Raw genomic sequence first — 25,274 nt, forward strand, 5'->3', positions numbered from 1 at the left:
CAGAGAGAGACAGACAGACAGACAGAAAGAGATCTGGTGTTGTAGAAGGACAAAAGAATTTGCCATCTCAAAAAACAAGGAGTATGCAAGAAAATATAAATATTTAATGATCATGGTATTAACCAGAATAATGCACAAAATAATAAAACAGCTGATGACCTGAAGTTTATATTGGATCAACTTAATTTTTGCCATTTTCAATTTATGAATCAAGGCTATGTGGAATTAGACAGTCTTTGATTTGGGTTATAAAATCATCATTAAGTATTTTTTCCCACCTTAAGTAAGTCTCTTACCTTCTCTGAATCTCGATTTTTCTCATCTGTATAATGAATCTATCTATCTCTATATACATATGCATCATTTACATCTTATGAATATTGAGAGGTTTAAGTGAGATAAAGTATACTAAAGTCTTAGCATTGATCTTGGCACCCAGGAGGTGATTTTTGATTGTACTGATATCTGAATCATCAAATGAAGACACTTTCATGTTAAGCTCAATTTAATGTATTCTTTTGGAAAGTTTTTTTTTAATTAAAAACTTTCTGTAGCATTATCCCAGGCAAAATAAAAATGCATAAACTTTGATGTGTCTGACAAAGAGAAAAATAAGGGACTTAACATACTTACATCTAACTCATTCTCTCTGATTTATATGCAGGGCTAACTTTTATATCTATATCAATCACTTTTACAAGATGGCAAGATTACATTCTTAGAGTAAGGAAAAATTGGTACTGAAGAACGTTCACTTGATTGTCGGAGCTTGGTCAGTGAATATCATGTGTTAAGAGCTATACATCCCCAGTATTAACTCTTCCCTGACGGTAGTGAATATTTCCATCTAAAAAAGTTAAGTTACTTGGGTTATTTCAAGATTTATTTCTCTTGTAGGGGTTTTATAGAAAATCTGGTTTGGGAAGTCTTTTCTATTTTTAAAACTACAATGGAAAAAGGTATTTTATAGTTTTATTGAAAGTGCTGGTAGGTAAAAGAAAGGCAAACTAAGATAAACCAAGAGCTTATTGTTTGAGATAAAGCATCGCTGATGGTTTTATGTAAGGTTTCTCATGTGATCCATGGAACAAAGTTAGTTTTATAGATGAAAAAGCTGAAGTATAAAGAATGTAAGGAACTATTTTTCTTAAGAGCTCATGACTAGCAATTGCCAAATTAGAATTTTAATAGATTCATGTTTATTCCCTGCAACCAAGGCTCTGCCATATCGTGCCCTTCTTTCTGTCTTGGCAACTTTTCCTCCATTCCTTAATCAACATTTACATTGACTGAGTAACATGCCTAAATCTGTTAACTCATGACTTTCATTAGAGAAATGGTATTATGACAATGCATAAATGATGAATAAAAGAAATCAAGAGCAAGATGGCACAATGTCATCAAATCAAATGTACATAATCATGATTCTAAGATCCACCAGGATTGTAAGTCAGGTCTTCTGATTCCTTCAAATTCCTTGCATGAAGTCATCAATTGGGTTGGTGAAGTGGCTCAAGTGGCTGAGCGCATGCTTAGCAAGTGTGAGACCCTGAGTTCAAACCCCAGTACCAAAAAAAAAAAATGTCATCAGTGTCTGATGACAATCTTCTCTCAAGTGTATTTAATAAAATGTTGGCTAACGGTCAGTGAAAAAAAAACACCCAAATAAAGGTAAAAGTTATTCATTAATAAGAAAATTTTCTATAAATCTAGAGAATTATTCCCCATTGAATTCCATTTCAATATTCTATGACTTAAAGCAGTATTCATGAATTATTTCAGGATAGAATTAAAGTTGATTCCAGGTGACTTAAATGTATGGGGCTAAGTATAAAACCAAAAAAAAAAAAGAGGTTCTAACTTTGGCTTACAAAACTAATACTTTGGTATATAAGAAAAAGAACTATTGATCTCATGTATTCAATTGGAAGTGTTCACTTTCTTAAGAACTCTGACAGTGAGCTAGCAGGCTTGACTAGTGGGAAAAGAGTGATGGGGACAAACCAAGTCACCACAGTTGACAAAGGACTTTGTCAATGTGTAACCAGACCGAGCTTTCATGATTAGCAACTGGGACATCTAATAAATCAAATTCTATTCAAAAGACTCAATTTGCATGACCAACTACATGATTTCTATTTAAATGTCTCCCAGTGTTTACTCAGTGTACAGGATAGGGTGAGAATGCAGGCAAGACAGCAGATCTCAGACAAAGGCTAAAAGGAAAGCACAAATTCAGAAAATGTTAAGGAGGATGCCCACGGGAAAAGATCCCTTCATCTCTTAAACTGGGTCAAGTACTTTCTTCCCTCACTCTTTACCATGCTGCTGTCTCTATATCTGGTATTCTCTACCTACCCCAGCTTCCCACATCACTTTTTCTCTTGGCTTCCTCGTTTTCATCTTTGAGGCTGGGAAATAAAATAACATTGTTTGGCAGAAGCCATTCATGACTTCCCTACCAGAGAATGTTCCCTCAGTTACCCTCCATCATTATACCAAGGTCCATCTCCTGTAGACCACACATTACAGTTTTAAAATAACATATCTGTTTATTGACTTTCTAGCTTATCCTTTTCTCTTTGTCTTCTTCCACCAGACTTTAAGCTTTTTGAGAGCAGGCACTGTATCTATTTTATCCCTCAATGTGTACTTATCATCTAGTGGAGATGTATAGCTCTTACCACATGATATATGATGACCCTGGTGCTTAGAGGTACTTCATCATGAAATGAATGAACAGATAAGTGAATAGTGAATGAATAGAGAATCTGACCTCCCTCTCTTTAACATCGACACTAGTTCTTGAGAATATTATGGAGCACTGTATGAGAACCAAGGACTGCGATCTAATGTGCTTATGAACTTAAAATATTCCAAACACCCTTTAAATGTATTTAGCATATCTGTTGGAGTTGTTCCTGCTTCCTGAATTCTCACACTAAAAAAAATCAGTATTTTGCTTTGATTTTGGCAATATGGACAATATCATCTCATTAATTTAAATAAAAACTGGTTGACAGGTAGGATCTTTGAAAGTAGGTCCACACACTGGCAAGACCCTTTGGTGCTCTCTAAGAGGAAAGATTTGGCATAGGAACATATAAATTCTTAAATGAATTTTTATTAGCATATAATAGTTGTGCAGAGGGATATGTTGTGGTATTTATACAAGTGCTTACAATATATCTTAATTAGATTAACCCCTACATCATTCTCCCTCATCCCTCCTCCCCTCCTTAGAACAATTAGAACAGGTTTCATTATTCTCTTTTCATACCTGAATACAAAATACATCCACCATATTCTCCCTCTTTCACCCTTTCCTTATGCCTTCCCCTCCCCAGTGGTATCCACACCCAGAACAGACCTGTTTTATCTTCCTGTCCTTCATTTTTTTAAGTGTATATTGATAGTCCAGGGGATTTTACCTAACCCTTCCTTACTTACTCTTTCTCAACTGCCCTGCTCCCCTATTATTCAACAGCTTAGAGTGCATTGCGTCAGATTATCTTCCTACATTTTTGTTTGCTTTTTTTTTTTTTCCTGTGTTGGGGATTGAACCCAGGGCCTCAGGCATACTAAGAAAGAGCTTACCACTGAGCTACATCCTCAACTCCAGAACTGTTTCTAATTGTGATAGTTTACAAACAAAAATAGAGTTCTTGTTTGGATTTAATTGGGGATTTATTAGACTAAACTATGCAAAAAAGAGACAGATTTAAGACATGGGTTTTCCCATGTAAGTGCTAGCTATGTATGGAAATCAAGAGGGGCACTACAACTTTTCATGCATTATTTTAATGGACTTTCCACTTTATTGTGTTGACTGTGGACAGAGAGTTACCACTTGGACTAGACAAGTTCTGATCCTGGTTGCTCAGTAGTGCATAGGAAGTCATGTGAACTTTAACAAATACACTTTTTCTATTTGATTAGCTTATTCGTTTATTTGAAAACTATGTTCTGAATACTCTGTACCAGACATTGTTCCAGGTGTTGGGAACTCAACAGGGAACAAGATAAAACAGGTCTTTTCCATGTTGGAACTTGACCCCATCAGGGACAAACGGACAATCCATGAGTAAGCAAATGAATAGAAATCATTTCAGTATGAGAAGAGATGTGGTGAAGTATGCAGGGAACCACTGTGAGCTGAGACATGAATGATGCAAAGGAGGTGTTGCATGCTGATCCTAGGAAGACAGTTCTGATATAGGAACAGCAAGAACAAGGTGCTATGGAGAGAAGGCTTGGGTGTTTGGTGTGCTATGGTCAAGTCTCTAGAACAGGATGTGTGTGTGTGTGTGTGTGTGTATGGAATGAATTTATAAATAGATATTTTAATGAATTTATGAATATATAAGAATTAAGAAATATGTATATGTAGGTATTTAATGGGTTTATAAATATGTATATAAATATATGTGTTCATATATGTGTGTATATATACATCTATCTATCTATCTGAGAGGATTAGTTTTGCACAAAAATATGAGAGTGCTGTTGTAAGCTCGTGTCCCCGCCAGGTTGATACATAAAATTAACCTTTAGTTTAGGAAAGAAGAAGCAGTTAAATGGGACAGAAGTGTGCAAGTGCAGGAAAGGAAGGGTTGGTAACCACAAGGCCAGGTAGTGTTACGGCAACTAGGGACACCCTTAAGGAACATGTTCTGATTTAAATCTTACAGAGAACTTTCTGTGTAGACAGCCTGCATCTCACAGAAGCAAGAGAAACAAAGCAGGGAGCCATGTTGGATTCTGCAGGAGCCTGGGCAAGAAGCCATCTTGCTTTGGATTTGGTTCTGAAAGTGGATTGTGGTGTATCTGGGCAGCAGAGAGGTCTGGATGCTGATGAATGGAGTGTGAGACTGACAGAGGAGAGATTCAGTTCTTTCTCCAGTCTCAACTAAGATGGGGAAGAGTGGGAGGAACACAGTTAGAGATTTTCTATCAGAATAAGTGGGCACGGGTATGATTTCTTTAAAAACAACAAAACCCCCCTGTGCTTGTGCATATATGCAATTTATACCAGTAAAATAAGTTCTCTGTTTAATGGATGAAGTTGCAGTGCATTTGGAATTACCTACCCGTGTTTTACTTTAATTAACTATAAATCTTTGAGACTTGTGAGATAAGCCTCTTTCAGGTATAGTTTTCTTTGGCTATAATTTTAAATATGACAATGGAGAATTGTGTCCACTTTTGTTGTTTTTCTGAATTTCACTGCTTATAAAATGTCTAATTACTTTGTTGGATAATATAATTAAGTTTAAAATAGTAATAGTTGCAAAAAAGATATTGCAGGTATATTTCAAGTTGGTATTTCTATGATTATAAATGCTCTTCAATTTCAAATGTATTATAATAATACCAGTAATTCATAATTTTGTTATAAAATGAACTAAAATAAACTCAAAAGACTTTAATGATAATGGAAAAGAAAAATTTGCTTTTTCTACTGAAGCAAGCAAATTTCTAAACACCTAATTCAGCTTCAAGGATATTATGCTCAACTTATGTCTCTATTTAAGCTAAGTAAAATTCAAAGTTCTTTCTACTCTCAAAAACTTAAATTTGGGGGGAGTGATTAGATCCAGATAGCTAAACAGGAAGCCATGAATTTGATCCAAGATTAATGAAACTATTAGTTAAATGGAGGCAAACTGAGCCTTGGGCTCAGATTTCTTTTCTTACTGCTGGGGATTTGGTACTGCAGCCTGTGTACACCTTTGGCTAAGCCGACAAATGTTCAGCCTGCATAGCATTGACTGTTTCTTACCTCCCTACCTAAGCATTTGGCCTTTAACGGTTAAGGAGGGTGCCTGTTGATCTCAGCATCTCAGTGTCTGGCAGTGTCTGAGTCAGGCTTTATTGAGCTGTTCAATTAATACTTCTGAAATAACTGATGCGATTCATTCACTTGTGAGCCTCCAGCTACTTATTTTGAGGTAATATAGATCCAGCTTTCTAAACTGTGGACTATGAACCATTAGTAGGATACAAAATTAGTAGGTCTGATGAGAATTTAAAAATCATCAAATGGAAACAAGTGAATATGGGTGATAGACTTTCTATACAAGAATGAACACAGAATTTTTAAAAGCATAATCCTACCTCAAAAATTGTAACACACAAAAGGGCTGGTGGTGAGTAACTCAAGAGGTAGAGCACCTGAACTGAATTCAAATCCCAGTTCTACCAAAAAAACCCAAAAAAACCCCCAAAAACAAAGTTAATTAGCACTTGTGGCTAGCCCATTAATCAAACTGCAAAATCCTATCTCAAAAATACTCAAAACACACACACACACACACACACACACACACACACACACACACACACACAAAGGGCTGGTGGAGAGTAATTCAAGCACCTGCCTTGAGTTCAAATTCTAGTACTTCCAAAAAAACCCAAAAAGTTAATTAGCCTGGTGGGCTAGCCCAGGGTGCAAATTGCCATTTGTTATTTAGTTTCCATGAACAGCTGACTTCCAATGAGTTTTTGGTAGAAAACCTGATCCTATTTTGGCTATTGTTCATACGACTTTTTTAATGTTAGCTGGGCTTGCTATATTAGAGCAGCAGGTAGCAGACTTTTTCTAAAAGGTCAGTTGGAAAGATTTTAGGCTTTGTGGACTACATACAATCTAATCTACTACAACTTCTAAACTCTGCCATTGAAGTGCAGAAGTACCTATGGGTAAAATGAAGATGTTTTGTTCCAATGAAATTTTATTTTTGGGCATGGAAATTTGAATTTCATATCATATGTAAGATAATAACATAATACATAATATATTCATGAAGCTATATTCTTCTTTTAATTTTTCAACCATTAAAAATGTAAAAATCATTTTGGCTTGTGGAGCCATATAAAAATAGGCAGCGGTTGGATTTGGCCTGACAGCTATAGATTGTGGACCTCTGTATTATAGCAATTATATTTCCCTCCAAGAAATATAAGTTAATGTCTGCAACTGAATCAACAAAATGAAGACGAGATGGTAAACAAGCTTCTTAAGCCCAGAAATTTTCTCATTAAAAAAACACAAGTTTAAAAAATGTCAGATATAATATTGGAAGTTCTAAAACTGTATGGAATGAGTACAGAAGTGAAAAATTTAAATTATATTCTATTTAGTAGAACTTGAAAACATGTGAGACCGCTTTACCCTTTCTGGTGTAGGAGGGCACAGAGTTTGAAAAAGTAAGAGTCCCTGTTTTGTGATAGCAAGCGTGTTTTTCATTGCCAGGAAATACAGGTTTTAGATCATCTGTCTCTTGATATTTATGTAGAATTTTTTTGGTGGTACTGGGGTTTGATTTTAAGGTTTTGCACTTGCACAGCAGGTATTTTACCACTTGAGTTACATCTCCAGTCCATTTTTGCTCTGGTTATTTTGGAATGGGAGTCTCTGGAACTATTTGCCTAGGCTGGCCTCAAACCTTGATCTTCTGGATTTCAGCCTCCCAAGTAGCTAGAATTACAGGCATGAGGCACCAGTACCCAGCTTATGTGGAAATTCTTTATCCACTGTCAAGTTAGGTGATCTATTTGATTCTATGAAGAAAGCTGCTGGTTTCCGTATAAGTGTGTGGTGTGGTATGTGTACACAATGCATGGTGTATGGTATGTGTATATGCATGAGTATGTGTGGTTTATGTATGTACAGTGTGTACATGCATGTGTATAGTATGTAGCATGTGCATGAATGCATGTTTGTGTGTAATATGTGTGAGGGGGGAGTGGGAAGATTCAGTCATATCTTTCCTGGCATAGATTTGTAATGACAATTAAGAGGACTAAGATTTATTGAGATTCTACTATGAGTCACTGTAGATCTGTATGAAGGCTTTACCATAAATTTAATTTAATCTTCACAATAATTTAATTGAAAGAAAGAAGAGATTGAGGGTTTTGCTGAAGTTGACCCTGCTGGTGAGTGGCCAGATGAGAGCATTGATTTCTAAATTAGCTGCCACTCTGAGTCTGCATACATGTGGCAATGCTCTTTAGTTTAGACATAGAGACAGTAAAATCACAGTTTTGGAACAAGTAATGAATCTTTTGCACATAATGCATAGAATGCTCAATTTACCTAACTTTATCAAAGTTATATTGTATTAGGTTACATTATCAAAGCATTGATTTGCTCCAATCAACAATTTTTTTTACATGATTGAACTGAATTGGTCCCAAGCTATTTGGTTTTATATTTTCTATTACCTAAGTATTGATGGTCCCCCAAAATCTATTACCTTCATTGCATTCTTAAAGACATCGTCAAAACAGAAAATTAAATGTTTTAAATTATTTCAGGGACCCAGTATAGGAACCACACTGAAGTATGGGTTGAATAGTATTCATTACCACAATGGTTTACTATGGTTTAATAAATGTATCTAATTCTATGTGCTATTGGATTTCAAAACACATTCAGTTTTTTCAATAAAAAAGTGAAGTAACATAAAACATAATTAACCAGTTGATTGGTGCTTATGAAAGGAATTTCCTTGTAATTATAGTTGAAAATATGATAAAGTTAATGATGACATCATTCAAGAGAATATTCAGTGGGAATTACAGAAGAAAAGAGTTGCCAATTTATATCCAATTGGGTGAGTTATCTTCTCAGCAAGAGGACGATAATTTCAACTGCATTAAAAACAATTAAATCTAATCATTTGTATATATGACTTGATCCAGTTCTATTAGATTTCACGAAGGAACTAATACAAATTGTAATGTTTTTTTTTCACCTGAGAGTTTCAAACGTTTCGAAGCTAGACATTTTGATAGTTAGAAACTGTGAATTTCATTTAAAGCTGGCAGTTTATATGAGTTTCCAAAACTTTACCAGGACATGCTCACATTTTTTCATTAATTTCAGTTCAAGATTGATCTGCAATCAGTAAATACAGGCTTACAGAAATGCAGTTCCATTGCCAAATGCCTTAGCTTTGAATGTGGTTTTCTACCAATGTGATTTCGTTTTGGATACAGCATAATTTCTTTCTGATCCTGTGCATATGAGCCTATGCTAATATAAAATGGTGTCTTAGAAAGGTTTTTTTTGTTTTCTGCAGGGAACAGTCATCCTTTGACCTATATTCAATATGTGACACAGATCTGATTGTACAACAGCCATTAGCCTCATCCAAATTCCCTAGTTGGAGGTTAGGGCTTAGGTCAGAGACCATTACTCTTGGGTGTCAGAACTCAACTTAATTAATGCCTTAAAAAATATGTGGATGATATTTTGTTCTCCTTAGGATGTATGAAAATGGCCTGCAGAATTTAATCCTGAAAAATGCTGGAAACAAGAATGTTTGACATGACTCTGTAACCTTTCTGAAATCAGCTGTACTGTGTGTTTGGCTTTTTTTTCTAGCCTACTGGCCAGTTTTTTTTTTTTTTAAGGCAAAGATTCCTTTCTGTGCACCTCTTTGGTCCTTAAGGCACTTTCTGGTAAGCCATGGTGCTTTAAAGATGCCCCGCCCCTTGTGCTATTCCAGAACACACCAGGGCCACAGGGGCCAAGAGTTACAAAGCAGGAGGCTCGGACTCACGGGGAGGAGAACAATGGTGGTTTCTATGGTGCCAACGGGCAGAGGAGGAGCTGGCGCTGAAATGTTTAGCAGTCATTTTTCAATGAGAATTGGCAGTCGCCTGCCAGGACTGGATGTTGTGTCAGCACAGGTGTCAGAAGGAGAGAGATTTCTGAAGGAAGTAATTGGCAAATCAGATAAGGCTGGGGAGGGCAAGAGGAAGAGGGCAAGGTGCTGTTTAGCAGATAGCTTTAAAAGTAATTTTTAACCAATGTTATTTAGGAGCGTTTTAGAAAGCAGGTCCCTCTTTCCCAGAGGCATTTGCCAACAGGAAAAGAGGAAACTACTTCCGAAAAGGCTTTAAAAAAAGACTTTTAGAGGCTGTTAAAAAGACATACAATCACATCCCGCGTAAACCTGTTTAAGCAGCGTTTATTGCTTAGACTGGGCTGTTTCTTAACAGTCTCTTGGTTTCCTTTACCCACCAACCTCCCACCCTCTCTCCAGAGACCTTCACCTCCACAGCTAAGCAGCACCTCTGTTTTCTAGCTGAGTTACACATAGGAGAGAGACACTATACAGCTTGCAGAGATGTAGTGTTAATTTTAAGTCTTTCATCTTTCTAGTAAGATGTGCTCTGCATCTTACTTAAAAAAATTACTTAAAAGTAATTTTTCCATGTTTTGATGTCTGTGACTTGTGCTGCTTGGGAGATTTTCTGATGGGTGCATTGCAGCCTTCATTCTGTGCTTTCACTGTTTGCTTGGGTGGTACCATCTTTTCCCACCGTCCGTTACCCATCCAGTGATGTAGCTAGCATTTTGTGTTTCTAGATTTGAGTAAGATGCATTCAAAGTGTCTGGTATGAGTTCCTTTTGAGAATTTCTCTTGGAGGCAAAAGGCTGTCAGTGAAAGAATTATATTCATCATTATAGTCACTGTAATTACTACACTAGGCAACCAAGGAGTACTTGCTGAAAATAAGAATGAATAAGTGAGTGAGGAATGGCCATTAGGAAAATAAGAGTTGAGGATAGCAAAGGGAGATGTTCCTGGATTACTGGGTTAGAAAAATAGTAGCTCAGTCCATCTTATAGCCTTGATTTCTAAAATTGCAACTCACTTCCCTTACTGTGTTTGAGACATTTTTGGTAGTGGAGTTGTTGTTGTTGTGTGTGTGTGTACATGTGTGTGGCTTATGAGAGTACCTGTGCTTTTGATGGCACAGTTAGGATCTTTTACCATGGTCCAGTCACTGCAACATGGTCCAGGGCAGGCTAGGAAACAGGTTAGAAGTCATACTGAAAGACCAAGGCAACAAACTTCATAGCAGAATTTGCACGTCCCATTCTTAGTTCACGCTGGCTGCAGCTGATTGACACCTTCACAAGCCCAAATGAGAAGCCCAGCTTGGTTGTAGATTTTCTGGGAAATAGTGCTGAGAAGGCTCTGAGGAACTTCTGAATTTAAGCCACATTTGGCACATTCATTGTGTCAGCCAAAACACATTTCAGTGAGTGGAATTGTGGGCATTTTGCCCCCAGTGTCACATTTCATTTGTGACATAAAAAATTTGATGGCTCATTCCAATTAGTGAAATATTTTTAAAAAGCTTAGTATGATATATTTGCTATATTGTAAGAACTTTTGTAAATGCCACAATGTACCTCCACTCAGAACAACAATAAAAAATAAAAATGGAAAAAAAGATTGATAAATATTAAAAAAAAGCTTAAAAGGTGCTTTAAAAAACTAAAACTCAAACCCACAAGTAGACTAAAAATTCAGAAGAAATAATGATAACAACAGTAGTGGCAAAATAAACAGCTTACATGGGGGGGCGGCGAGTCTTACACACTGGGCAATAGGCTAAAGTTCTTTTCAGCATTATCTTAGTTTTTCCTCACAATACCTTTCTGTGGTTGAAACTCCTGTAATCTTCATTTCACCCGAGGACACAACATTTAGAGAAAAGTTCAACAGATTATCTGTCCCATAGGCTAGCCCCACTGTACTATGACTTCCTTTGTTGTGTGAAAGTGGGACAGTTTAAAACTCAGTGACAAAATGCCCCCCTCTCTACAGATTTCACCCTTAGCTCATCTCCTAATTAAAGAGGGAGCTTTGATTGACATGGCTTCTTGATTCTGCCCCCTAATTGTTAGGCCAAAAACAAAAGCAGAACATATGTCATAGTTACATTTCTAGAGAGGTAAACTCACACTATGTCAAAGTCAGCTCTAATGTAATTCAAATAAGATGAGGAAAAAAAAGGTAAAAGTTTTATTCCATTTGAGGAACATCCTTATATGTGGCACATCACATCCATACAAATGTTAAAAAAGCTAACTCAGCTGGGTGCTGATGGCTTATGTCTGTAATCCCAGCTACTTGGGAAGGTGAGCTCAGGAGGATCATGATTTGAGGCTAGCCTGGGCAAATAGTTTGTGAGACCCCATCACTCCATTTCCAAATTAACAGAGCAAAATGCACTGGATGTGTGACTCAAGCAGTAGAGCCCTTGCTTTGCAAGTGCAAACCCCAGTTCTACCATAAACAAAACAGACAACTCCAGAACCTCACTTTTGCCCATAATTAGCCAGTATAAGGGGGGAGTATGAGTCTGTGAACATTTTATATTTTATAATTATTTCTTGTACTATTTTGGCTTGGGTTCAGATAAACATCTACATTTCAGTTTATTTGCCTTTGAAACAGAATGTGAAAGAAATAAAAGACTTCTTAAGAAGGTTTGGAATATTTATAGTAAGAAAGAAAAAGAAAACTGTTTTGTGATGCTGGCTTTTTTTTTTTTAAAGAGCATCTTTCTAAATTTTCTTAAAGCTCCAATGGTTAGGACAGAGCTAAAGGCAAAAATATTGCTTAAGAAAACACTTCAGCGCATGCTAGAAAAGCTAAAGCCCAAGCCGAACCCCCTGAGAAAAGAAAGTGCTCACATGGCATGGTGTCCTTTGAATCTCTTAAGGTTATTTTCTAAATGAGACTATGAGAACAAAATGAAATTATATTTCCCTTCCAGCTAGTTAAGCCTCAAATCCCTAGATAAAAAAAAATTGTTTTCTTTTTGGACAGTGATATATTTCTAGTCATTCTATTCCCAAAACAAACACACCAAAAAACCCACTTCAGGCACAGACTAAAATCAAAGATAGGAACAGAGGTCATTTGAACAGCTAAGTGCTGGTCTAAACTGCTGTTTCTCAGGCAGCCCTCACTCAGTAGAACAGGGTAGGTGGTTTTGGGCTCCTTATCTATTACCTCTAAAGCTGTGGTTTATTAAACTGAATTCCAATGACTTCCTCACTTATTATACTGTCTATAGTTTCACTTAGAGCAATATTGATTCTCAGTGACTAAAGTAGAGTAGACAGTGCTGGTTGATGGCCCAGCCTCCCTCTTTCACCTTCTTACTTCCTATTAGAATTCTAGTTTTGTTCAAGTCTATTCCTTCTGTGTGTACATGTACATATACGTGCACACACGCACACTGCAAAGGAGTAGATTCCAAGGATGGAGCTTTGGTCTAAAAAGCTAAATAGCACCTAGAAGTTCCCAGGGATGATACTGTATTCAGGTGATCATCTGACCTGAGTTGTTTCAATGGGACTAAGGGCTCTACCCTTAATCTTTGGTCATGAGATTTTTTTTTTTCCAATCTGGACAGGAATAAGGAAGTTTGTTGCTATTAACACATGTTTTAAAATCTGACAAAAAGTACTGGATGAATGAATGTGATGCTGAGGAGAGCCAGATGGAGACAGAAAGATTCTGAGATTTTGGTTATATAACACAGATCTACAGATCTTTTGCAACCACCTTCGTATGGACTGTTTCTTATGTAAAATAATTTCATTTATTTTAAAATCCAGTTTGAGATGAGATTTTCTGTTACCCATAGCCCAAAGCATCCTCATATACAGGCTGAAAACACTTTGTAAAAAGAGTAAGAAGTAATCAGATCTTTAGATCTGAATATGAATTAGCTCACTTTTCTGATCATCTTTCCCTGTTAACAGGGTTACTTACTGTCTTCCCTTTTACTCCCACTAGCTTAATCACTTCCGAAAATCCTTTAATTTTCTACTTGTTCTAAAGTTGGCAATGTGTGGTGGGGAGAGGACTACCCTAAACCAGTTTAGATTACTTGTGTAATGAGAGATGTTACTGACTAGAAAGTGCTGATTAAGGGAAGGGTACATGGGTAAGAAGCAACATTGGGAATCACTGTTCTAATTTTCTAAACCCATAGTTTGGGTTCTTTGGGAATCACAATTCCCAATAGTGGTCACATGCAACAGGAAAACTTGATTGAAGGGACCGTGGTAGCTATGAAGTTCACTACCTAAAACAAACAAAATTTTATTTTAGTAAGTTTAAAATTCTTGATGTATCTTTAACTTTGGGCAGATGAATATTGCATTAAATGGGGGAGGAATAAGGAACATCATCAAAACCTCTTCCAGGTCATCTCATAACCTTTCAAAACATTTGGCATGAGGAGATGGAAATGGGCTGAACTGCATATTCTGTTGCCAAACAATATTCATGAAGATCCTATTCCATGGATTGACTGCCTCCTAAGGAATGAAACAGGACTATGTGACCCATTGAATCTAATTCAATCTATTTTGTACATCCATGTTCAACCTAGTGCAGAAACTCAAGAAATACTTCCAAGGAGGGAATTGAAAGGAAAAATGATTCTCTTCATGAAACACATACATAAGAGTGTTTCACAGATTCTTTGTAGATTCAGTTTGATGTAGTCCTAGGGATGGAAAATAAACCAAAAGATAATCAAGGTTTATCATACTAGCCTCTGTCAGTGAGAAAAAAAAATATAGCCATAGTGTCCAAAGTGGGCACATAAATAAAAGCTATAGGGATTTTATGTCTTAGGGTAGAGTGACCAAAGAAATGTCAATTTTCAGATAAGACATGCAATTATTCTGTTGGGAGATCCATCTGCTATAGAATCTGTAACCCTTTTTCAGACATTGGGCCAAAGGCATCAATATCCTCCTGGGGATTTTGGGTCTTTCCCTTCTGTTGAGTGTACCTCTTTGGACAGTCTAGGAGGCTGGCACAGACTTTCTTGCGTTAAGTATACTCCCACAATGTATTCAAAGGAAATTAGATTAAAAGAAAAGAAAACTAACATCCAACATGAATAATGTAACAGCATATAAATGTAGTCCAAAGTTCCATAATGAGCAATCTCCATTTGTTCTTTCAACCAATGTTTAATGTGTTCTTGCCATTTGTCAAAAATAGTGTTAGGTCTGAATGCTAAAAGTAAGACTTGGAGGCCTTGTTCTCAAGAGACTTACAGTGTAACAGGTGAGACTGAGACAGTCATGATGATACTTTTGAAAAGCTGGTTTGACAGTTATTCTGAGACTAAGTAAGGCTATTTTATCATTATACAGTTACACATATAAGTCGAGGGCAAGACAGATAGGTGGAGCTTAGGAAAAGCATCTTGCAGAAACAGATTCATGACCTTCTTTCCGGAGGATCCAATAAGATTTGCCCAGTGAGGATGAGTAGGAACTCTGGAGGTCAGCAATGAGGACAGCTGTATATGTGCCTAGTTTAACATCAGATTTAGCAAAGACAGATCCTAATCTACTTCATGAAGATGACTCATTCCTGACAGAATATTTATCTATTCATTGAATGAGTTTCCAAAATGACAGTTTCTAACAGCCATGTTGAATATTGAATACATATTGTACCCGACTTAATATCAAAGCTTGTGGCATCACCACAACACCTTGCACAGAAATGTTCATTAAATGGTTATTGAATTGAATTGAAATACCATCACCTACATCCTAAATTTCAGCTAGTCTTCTTTAGTAAAGTGATTTCTTGGTAAAATTTATTTTTACTGATGGTATGTGTTCAAGCTTTGAGTTTATGGCAAAATTGCTGGAGAAATGGCAGGGACTAGAGAAAACAACACAATGAAATTGTTCCGAGACACACCACCTATAATTAAGTTTTTGGTAGTGAATATGGATGCAGTTGTTCTTTCAAGCTGGGCAAGAGGCCAAAAGCCAAACCTAAAAATGAATAGAAACCCTCCTACATATGGTAACCTGAAACTAAAAGCTAAATCCTATATTCATGTAAGATGTAAATATGGGGAGAACAGAAAAGTATGAACTCTGACCATCCTGTTTATTGCATACAAAGCAGGCATTATTGATCTCATACGTAGTATTAGGAAAGAATCTAACTATGTCCCCCACATTAATACTGTATGTGTGTCCCATTACCAATGTCTCTCCAGAACTGAGCACTGGAGGCTCTCAATAAATATTATGGGATGAATAAGTTAATGAATGTTGAATTTGAACCTTCTAAACACTTTTCCCAGGTTTCTCTTGGGACCAACAATAAGTGATTCCAAGATTAACTCAAATTAAAGTGAAGAGTCAGGCTTAAAGCTAAAAGGCCTTTGTGAGGCTGAAATCTGTTAATATGGGCTTTAATTAATTGTTCTTATTATAGAATATCAGTACATGGAGAGATGAAGGATCCGTTAGTCTTGAAAAGGAAAGATGAGGTTTTTTTGTAACTATTTTTCATTCATGAGAAATGTGTGCATGTTACATATTTAATATACATGCAATCCCTATTTCTTTTCCTTTTTTAATTTGAGTCACATACATTTGAATCTCTCTCTTTCTCTCTCTGTCTTTCTCTCATCTATCTATCATCCATCCATCCCTGGGTGTACATGCATATATATTAATCATAAAAGGCATAGGAATGTAAACAGCAATGGTTCACAAGATGATCAGGATTTAACTTTAACTCCAAACAAGTATGAGCTGTGTGACCTTGTGGCAAATTAGTTTAACTGCTCTGTTTCCCAATGTTATCTTTAAAATTGAGACGACTGACAGTACTTACTTCAGAGCCTGTGGTGAACACTGAATTCGTGTAAGACCTGTAGAGCAGTGTCTAAAATATTGTAAGTGCTCCCTACGTGTTAGCTTTTGTAATTTTACTACTCTTTCTCCATTTTTCTTAACGTGACTGAAAATAGTTTACAAAGAACACAAGATTATTTGAGTGAGAGATGAAAAAAGTCATTTACTAAGCAAATAAACAATTGTTTTATCTATCAGAGGTAAAAAAACACTAAAATACATGGTAAGTAAAATATGGAAAGGACAATGTTTAGTTTAGGTCTGAATTCTGGAAAATAAAATACACCGAAAGTGTAAACTCGGAGATATGTCCTGTTTCCAAACACAAATTAAGAATTAAAAAATCAAAATGACAGACTTTTGTTAGTCTGCTCAGGAAGGCATGAATTATGTTTAATACTAATTTTAATAAAAAGTCTGCCTGGAGGAAGGAGAGGCCTGGTAGCCGGGTTTTGAAAGCTGGGCAGGACTATAACCTTAGTCCTTATGGCTCTCAGGATGCCATTGATAGGGCTTCCTTTGAAATAGACTCCTTCTAAAGAAGTCAGTTATTAAAAATTAAGTTGTCAACTCAGACTAGAAAAATTATATTTTCACTGGTATGAATGAGCTTGAAAAGGAAATAAGCTGGAAAGCTATTTATTTAAGGGACTCTTTTAGACCTTATGCATGTGAATTTCACCAGGTAAGCGTTTACTGAGCCCTCACTCAGTGCTTACTGTTGCTAGTGATGCCCTCAAATTCCCATCTGGGGATGGAAAAATGATGTCTTAAAACCATTTTCTCATTTCCCCAACCTGGATTTATCTATTCCATACAGTATCTTGTTTTTATCAGGTGGGCTTTTACTGTGCAAGGAGTCAAATAATGAATTTTCCAAAAGTCTTGGCTGAACGTCATTCTTAGGAACCCTTGTCAATTAGGTAAAACCTAAATTGAAAAGTATTTGACAGCATGGCATCTCCTTAGATGATGAGCCTCGTGGCTGCTTTTCTGGATTGTTGAGTTTAACACAATCCAAATTTCACTTCTTGATTTAAAGTCTTTCTTCATAACATCACAGATATTAGTGCATATTTCTTAATTACAAAACAGGACAAATTTGGCTCTTGTCTTCCGTGACTGGCTTCTCTAATCAACCATGATAAAAAGATTATCATACGGAGAAAAAAGGGAAAAAAATAAGCCATTTAAAAATCTATTTTAGTTTAGTGACAAATTGGGAAGCAAACATATGCTCTATTAATGTTCAGAATATCCACGGTGCAAATCAAACTTTTGTTCTATTGCTCCCAGTTAATTCAGCCTAGGGTTTCAATAATGTCTCCTCTCCCTGTCCACTATATAAAACTCTTTCATTACATCACATTAAATTCAGTTGCTTGAAAGCATTTTACTCTTATGTAGTCTGCAACTTCACATTTTAAATAAAGTCACTGTCCTATTTAGCATTCCATTTGGGGAGAAAGTGGTTATTGGATCACCACCAGACATATTACAGTGCCCAGCCTTTTACTGTGGTCATCTCTTTAATGATTTTATTGTTTTAAAGGACACAAAGAAGGTGCCCACTTATATTGAAAGAGTTAGGGAGTTTTCTAAGAAAAACGAACTATGGTGGTCTTTGGAATGATATTTTGGGGTGTGGGATCTAAGAATTAAAACCAAACTTGAGGGGGGAAAGGAAATATTAAGATACAAAAATGTTAAGTATAGGACCTGCATAGGACCAAGCTTGCACTTTCTTTCAAGGGCAGTTTACTTGCAGGCTAGAGATATGAATGCAAAAGTTGGTACTTTTGGTATCTGGGGACCAGGGGGGTGGAACCACCTCTTTTTGATGGCAGTTAATTAGTAAGTGATCCCATTCATTCTGCTGCCTGAATCAGGATAACCCCCAAGTGTCTTCTTTTTTGATAAAAAGGCAGGCAAGTCAGACAGTGAAACTCTGGCATGGATTATTACAAGGCCACCCTCCTAGAATTAATTCTTTATGAAACACTGACAAAATCCCAACTAGATACTTTTAAACAAGTAGCTTAATTTGAGAATAATTGTTGGGAGATACAGTAGCTTGATTTGTTTCACATTAGGATTCATCAGTAATAGAATAGTAATGGTGAGATTTATCATACTGCATTAGTGATTTCTTAGTCTGACCACACACGATTCTGATTGGTATTAAATTAGAACCTGTTGCTAAGGAGAGTTTAGAATATTTTAGTTGAATGTGAAATTGAGCAGTTTCAAATATTTTATAAGATGGATGGTAGCAGATTAGTGAAACTCTCTTTTATTTTTTTATCCTGCAAAAAGATTTGCAGTTAAAAATATGGTAAGCTTATTTTCATGATGGAAATCTACACTATACCCTTTTTGAAGTAAAAACACACACCTCCAAATACAAATCAACTCCTTAAAATTTTATTTTATTTGTTTGTCCACATTGTATGAAGTTTACTTTTAGGGAAAAACACACCCCTTTTGTAATTTATATGATTAAGGTAAATTGAGTTTGCTCTTGCTTATCAAGTTAGAGTTAAATTTAAAACTTTTAACTGTTGGATAATACACTATGTAATCAAGCGGAAAATTGTTTATGACACATTCTAACCATCATCTTGGCAAAGCACATCTTTAGAGGACCTGTTAATATGGCCAAATATTATTTTAATATTCTAAACATAGTAGAAATGTCTGCAAGCTGTAATTAAGGGACCCAAGGATATTTTTTGATTAAATGTGTTTTTGTTTAGTTTGTCTTTTTTTGACTGTTTTATAATTATGGTTTCGCTTTACTTTTTACTCAACCATATAAGAAGGAAAAGAATTAGGATGATCATTTTTCAATATGAAGTCACTCATTATCTAATCTATTGGTCATAAGACTTTGGATTTCATAGAATATTTTAACAGTATTTCCTCTTACTGGCAGTGGAAGAGAGTTAATATTGAGTTGCTTGTGAGATTTTTACTTTTGCAAGGCGAAACCCAGCATAATCTATCTGTACCTATCTGAAAGAAGTAGCATTTTAACTTCAAAAGAGTGAGAAGGTCATTGTTTGAATTTTTAAAATTGAAATTTATGAAACAAATAGGTTGGCATTATTTTTCATGTCTAATTTTTGGCCAATGAATTTCTTCTTGAAAGATGGGCACTTGACTTTGGATGTCCTGGGAGTCACTGACTTGGATAAAGTTCACTCAAAACTGCCATCCAACTGTTACAATATGCCAAACCCCAACCAGACTCCAAATTTTGAAGGAATTTAAAATTTTTTCTTTGTAATAGAATGTACAAACACATGAAAACCCTGAAGAAGCCTATATCCTTATTTTTGTTATTAACTTTCCATGTCTGTGTCTTCACAGAACACTTATAAACAACCATAGTATAGATTTAAATTTCTTCTTTAATTTTAATGCCAGGATTAAGTAGAAATGACAAAGAGCAATGATACCCAGTGACAAGTAATCAAGCTATGTAAGAAACAGAGAGAGAAAGATAAAAGAACAAAATGAATTTAGTACATCCACAGACAAGTCACTTCTTCTATCTGGTTATCAGTTATATGTAAATGGTAGGTATTGGGTGAGGCCATCATTAAGCTTGTTCTAGCATTTCACATTCGCTGATTATATTTCTAATTATCAAACTTTCCTTAAAAGCTAAATTATCTACATGTCTTTTTGAATGGTGGCAATAGAAAGACTAAAGTATAATGAAAATGGCTTACCAACGTCAATCATATGCAATATGGTCATATTGTTAAGAGGGCTTTTCCCTTTTTCCCTTATTCTTTCATTCCTTTTTTTTTCAATAGGCTTTGTATTTTTGTGGGTTGTGTGTATACAACTTTACTTAGTAAAAGAATCATTCGGAAAAAATACTGAATTGTGACAGTAATGAAGTAACAAAAATTAAGGAAGGAAATAAATACAGTCTTACTCAGTTCTGCTCAGAGTCCCAAACACTATGGATATTCTGAGTATGCCAATGTGCTGAGAAAGGACTGGTGCCCTTACAGGGCTCTGTGAAACTGGAGTGCCCCTTCCCTGTCAATAAAATTAATAGTTGTCATTTTTAGCTACTTTCCTGAAGCACCCCCACCATCATGAAGTTCTCTCTGAAGGCAAGAGAAGACAATTCATTCTCTTAGAAAAAGTACTGTCATTACGTTCAAATGACAAAACTTCTTACTACATTTATAAACTTGAATGTGTGCTTGCAATTTTTAAAATGTATAACTAAAATCATTTTCCTTAGCCTTCAAATCTGCCTTGCTCTGGTCAAAACAATGAAATAATTTCCATTCCGTTTGCTGCCTCCACTTCTCACAGTCACACTTTCACTTCTAAGACATCACAAGTGTATGTTAATAGCACATTCACCAAGTACTTGGCTCAAATGGAGATTCCCTGGAAATTCAAAACAAAAAAGCGCTAAAGAAAGAGGACACAGTATTAGATTTCCTTCTGGACGTGATGTGTAGTTATCGTGCAAAGTGCCTGTCAAATACTTAGAGCAGAGTGTGACACAGAAAACTTGGTAAAGCTCAGTTTATTATCATCATCGTTATTTGATCATACAAAAACTGAGCCTACTGCTTAGTATTTTTTTTATCTTGACCAAATACTTATGAATAACAATACTGGAGATTTAAATTCCAGCCATAACAAGTATAGAGTGTGGGGATGCTGTTTTGGTAGTCCAGTCTTCCATTAAGCCTCACTTAGATAGATGGCCCAAATGGCAGCAGATGAGACATTTGCTCTGTGTGTCACTATCATACACTTAGCATTGGAGGCATCAGAACATACAATATATCTCCTTAGTTTGTAAGAAGAAAAAGAGTTGATATTCTTCAGAGCACTGAGAAAACCACTTAATCCTGATGAAATTTCAGACCAGATTTTAAAAAACACGCTCCTCTGGGGAGGTACTAGGGTTTCAAACTCAGGGCCTTACACTTAGTGTTCTACCACTTGAGCCAATCTCCTAGCCTTTTTGCATTGAATTTATTTTTCAGATTAGGTCTCATGTTTTGCCTGGGGCCTGCTCAGACTATGGGCTTCCTGCCTCAGCCTCCTGCATAGCTGGGATAAAGGTAGACACCACCATGCCCAGCTTGTTTTTTTTTTTTTTTTAATTATTAAAAAAATTAAAAAAAATTATTGTTGCACAGGGGGTGCATTGTGACATTTGCCAAAGTTCTTACAATATATCACAGTTGAATTCATCCCCTCCATCATTCTCCTTTGTTTGTATTTGAGATAAGGGCTCACTAACTGCTTTTTGCCTGAGCTGGCCTTGACTCTTGATCCTTCTGTGTCTATCTCCCAGGCATGATAGCTCACACCTGTAATGCCAAGAAAATCCCTGTCCTACCAAGAAAAAAAATGAGCAAAAAATACGAAATTCACATTAAATCCATAGAAATAGTCTTGGTAGGTCAAGGTCAACATGTACAATTAAAAGTAATTGGTCTTAAAAAATAAGCAATATCATTCCAGACATGCAACAATTAAGTGAAATTGCATCATCTAGAAATATCTAAAGCTAGAAATAGTGGGAAAAAAAATGCTAGGACCACAGCGTTTCTTCTTAGCACCTTTACTGATGTTGATACTGGATTATTGATCTCTCCACCCCTCACCCTATGTGGGTAACTTCCTTTTTTTCTGCAGTTACCTATTACTATAATGTTCTGGACTCTTTATATTTAAGAATCATTAAAATTTAAACCAGAGAAAGTTTGATTATGTACATTTTCACCTTTTTTGTGAAGCAAATAAGATAGACTCAGACACTAGCTAAGCTGAAACCTGATAAAAAAAGCAAATCAGACTGAGCCACTACTGTTATTTTTCTAAGCAAGACCCTAATTCCAATGGACCCTGAAGAATGGGCTGCAGTGACTAAGCAAGAAGCATAAGGTAACTGGCTTCTGCTGGATGTTATCTCATTTGGAACACATTTCAAACTTTAGAACAGATTTGTAAATTGCAAGTTGAAACCTGCAGACTGTCAGCAGAAGAAGCTGATTCACCCTAGGAACTACACATATATCTAAACATCTTTTAGACTTTTAACATATGCTTATTGTTATGGGAACTTATTTAAATTAGATGCCTCTGTTTCAGAATAATCTCTGGATATTTATGGATCCCTAAAAGAGTAATTAATTTTTTTTCTGCAAATATTTCTTTAGCAGTGGGAGTTCTTTATGTGGAATTTTTTTGTGTCAAAATCACAAGGTCATTTTTATTATTGGCAGTGAGAAATATGAAAATCTTATATCATACTGTTGATGGTAATTTTTTAATTATTATTATTTGGCCACTGCTCTTGTTTAGAACTATAGAAACTTAAAATATTCAGTTTCCTTAAATTAGGGAACTGCAGAAATAAAGAGTTTTGCTTGGCACAAGTATCAAGATGGTGCTTGAAGAATATGGGCTTTTGTCTATGAAGAAAAATTTGTTATACTGTTGACTTCTTAAGAGAGCAAAATCCATATTGCAACTGAACTATAGGAAGAAATGCCTGGAGTGACCCACTAGAGGTCCCTTCCAGCTAAAAATAAGTTTCAGAAGTTCAAAAGATGCAGCCTTAATAAGTTGGCATTCATGACTGCAAAGCAATGGGCACCAGAAAGAGAGACTATTCACAAAATTCCTGAGGATGATACAGATTTGTCACAGTGAGTTATCCCTGTGTGGGGCAGTCATTCAATTAGCCTTAATTAGACATTCAGAACTTGTGCCAACTTATTGATACCATAAGAATGTGTCCCTTGATGTCTTGTGATGGCAACTGTGTTTTCTAGAAATTTTAGCTGTTTCCAAGTGTCTTAAGCAGTGTTTTGTAAGATAATTTTTTTTTTCTTAAAACAGAAGAATGGCTCATAGTAAGTTTTTCCTTGCAAAGCTGATGGAAGAGGTGGGTGGAGGAGGTAAGGCACACCTTTTTTGATAGTAGGCAACTTGATAGAAAATGCTTTTGTTCCCATATATTATCTTTGTAGAGTTAGCATTGAGAAATGCGATTGAGTAATTGCAATAAATTGGTGTAAAAGCCAACTAGTAAAGGGACTGGAAGTCCCTGTGGAGACACCAGCTTGTCACATTCTTCTAATGGCAGCAAAAGATAATTGTGGACAAACACAGTAGAACTAAACTGTTGCCATTTTCCTTTAGAAATGTGCTGCTGCTTCTTATAATTATTTTTTTTTAAGAAATTGGTTATTTCCTCTGCTTCAAAAGTGTGGTTCAAATCATAGGTGGGAAGAGATCAGCCTTTTATTTCACCCCTATACCTTTTTAATTAGAACACACCAAAGAGAAAAAGGGATAAGGGTTCAGTCCCATGTGACTGTATTGTGCAGTCAATTGTTGGATGCTTTTTAGTTTCTAAGGTCTGAATTGAAAATCTGGCCTCTGGGATATACTTTGCCCTCCTTTTTATGACATCATGAAGACATCTGCTTGATCGCATTCCCTTTCTTCACACAATTGGTTTTCCGGTTCTCTAAAATGGCAAACACAGAGCCATGCAAGGGCTAGTACACAAAGGGTGATGCTCAAGCTAGACTGGAAGAGATTTTGTTTCTTTTTCTCTCTCCTAAAGTAGAATTCTCAGGGCTTTCCTTTTCAGGTAAAGCTGTCAGCAAGAAAAGAAAGAAAATAAGCAAGCCTTGGCCACCATTCACATGGCATATTTGTTACTCATTCTTGGAAGAGTTGCGCATTAACTAGGTATATCCCTGGGTTCTATTTTCAATACCGGCGGGAGTGTGCACTCCCTGGATAATTAACCACTCAGAAAGCCCATATTTTACATGTGCACCTCCCAGAGCAGCCACAAATGCACACCCCAGCATTCCAGAGACACTATTGCAGGAAAACCCTCTTTCTGTCCATACCATGTGACTTCAGTAAGTGAAAGTGAAGATGGGCCGACACACTATAGTGGCTATCATAATTGCAATATCTTAAAAAAAAGGGGGGTGGGGGGAGAAATGAGCGACTATTCCGGCTAATTAAACTTCTTGGTTCTTGACTGTTCTCAGTATTAGTTAACTCAGGTGACGAGTCCCTTGCACTAACAGAGACCTGCATTTAATTTCCCATAAAATATGGATTTTATTGCAGCAGCGACAACACTTCTCAGCACCACGCTGACCTCGCCAGCATCTCCCATCGAGATCTACGTAACTCTTGGCAGGAGAACCTCTTACAGAAGTGGTCCTAGTTCTGCAACTGCTGCAGTACCCAACATGACAACAACCTCGTTTATTAAATTCCAGACGAAAGCACTGGGGGCTCCACTTTTTGCTTTCAACACCTAAAACCAGGAGCACTGGGTCTGTCCTCCAGCCATTCTGGGGAAGGGATTACCCACCCCCCTGCCCCCACCCCCAGATTTGTGCCCGGGCAGCCGTGGAAGAGCACGAGCGAGCTGCGTCGTCCACATGACTTTTCCCTGGACGGTGTGCTCCATTTTCGGAGTCCAGTGTTGGACTTTCCTTGCAACCTAAGCATTTCTGTCCTACATGAGCCGGCAGGCGTTGCACTGAGCATGCAAGCTAACAGTTTTCTTTAGCTCCTTCTCTCAGCCAAACCACCTCTTTAGTTGAAGTTTTCTTTACTGGGGGCATACCAGAGTTTTCAGACTCCCTGAATTTCTGCGTTACTCTCAAAGCCAAGAAATGTAACAGCTCAAGCAGTCACGACACAGCCCCTGCGATGTGGGCAG

The 25,274-nt window shown here is 36.6% G+C and overlaps 1 protein-coding gene across 3 annotated transcripts in view; it reads right to left on the reverse strand.

The window, feature by feature from the left end:
- Cdh6 (cadherin 6) overlaps positions 1-25,274 on the reverse strand; it is a 127,873-nt gene that overhangs the window by 101,535 nt on the left and 1,064 nt on the right. The gene's annotated exons all lie outside the window — the stretch shown is intronic.

The sequence above is a fragment of the Castor canadensis genome, chromosome 6, assembly GCF_047511655.1.
Source record: "Castor canadensis chromosome 6, mCasCan1.hap1v2, whole genome shotgun sequence".
In the NCBI taxonomy this organism is placed as follows: Eukaryota; Metazoa; Chordata; class Mammalia; order Rodentia; family Castoridae; genus Castor; species Castor canadensis.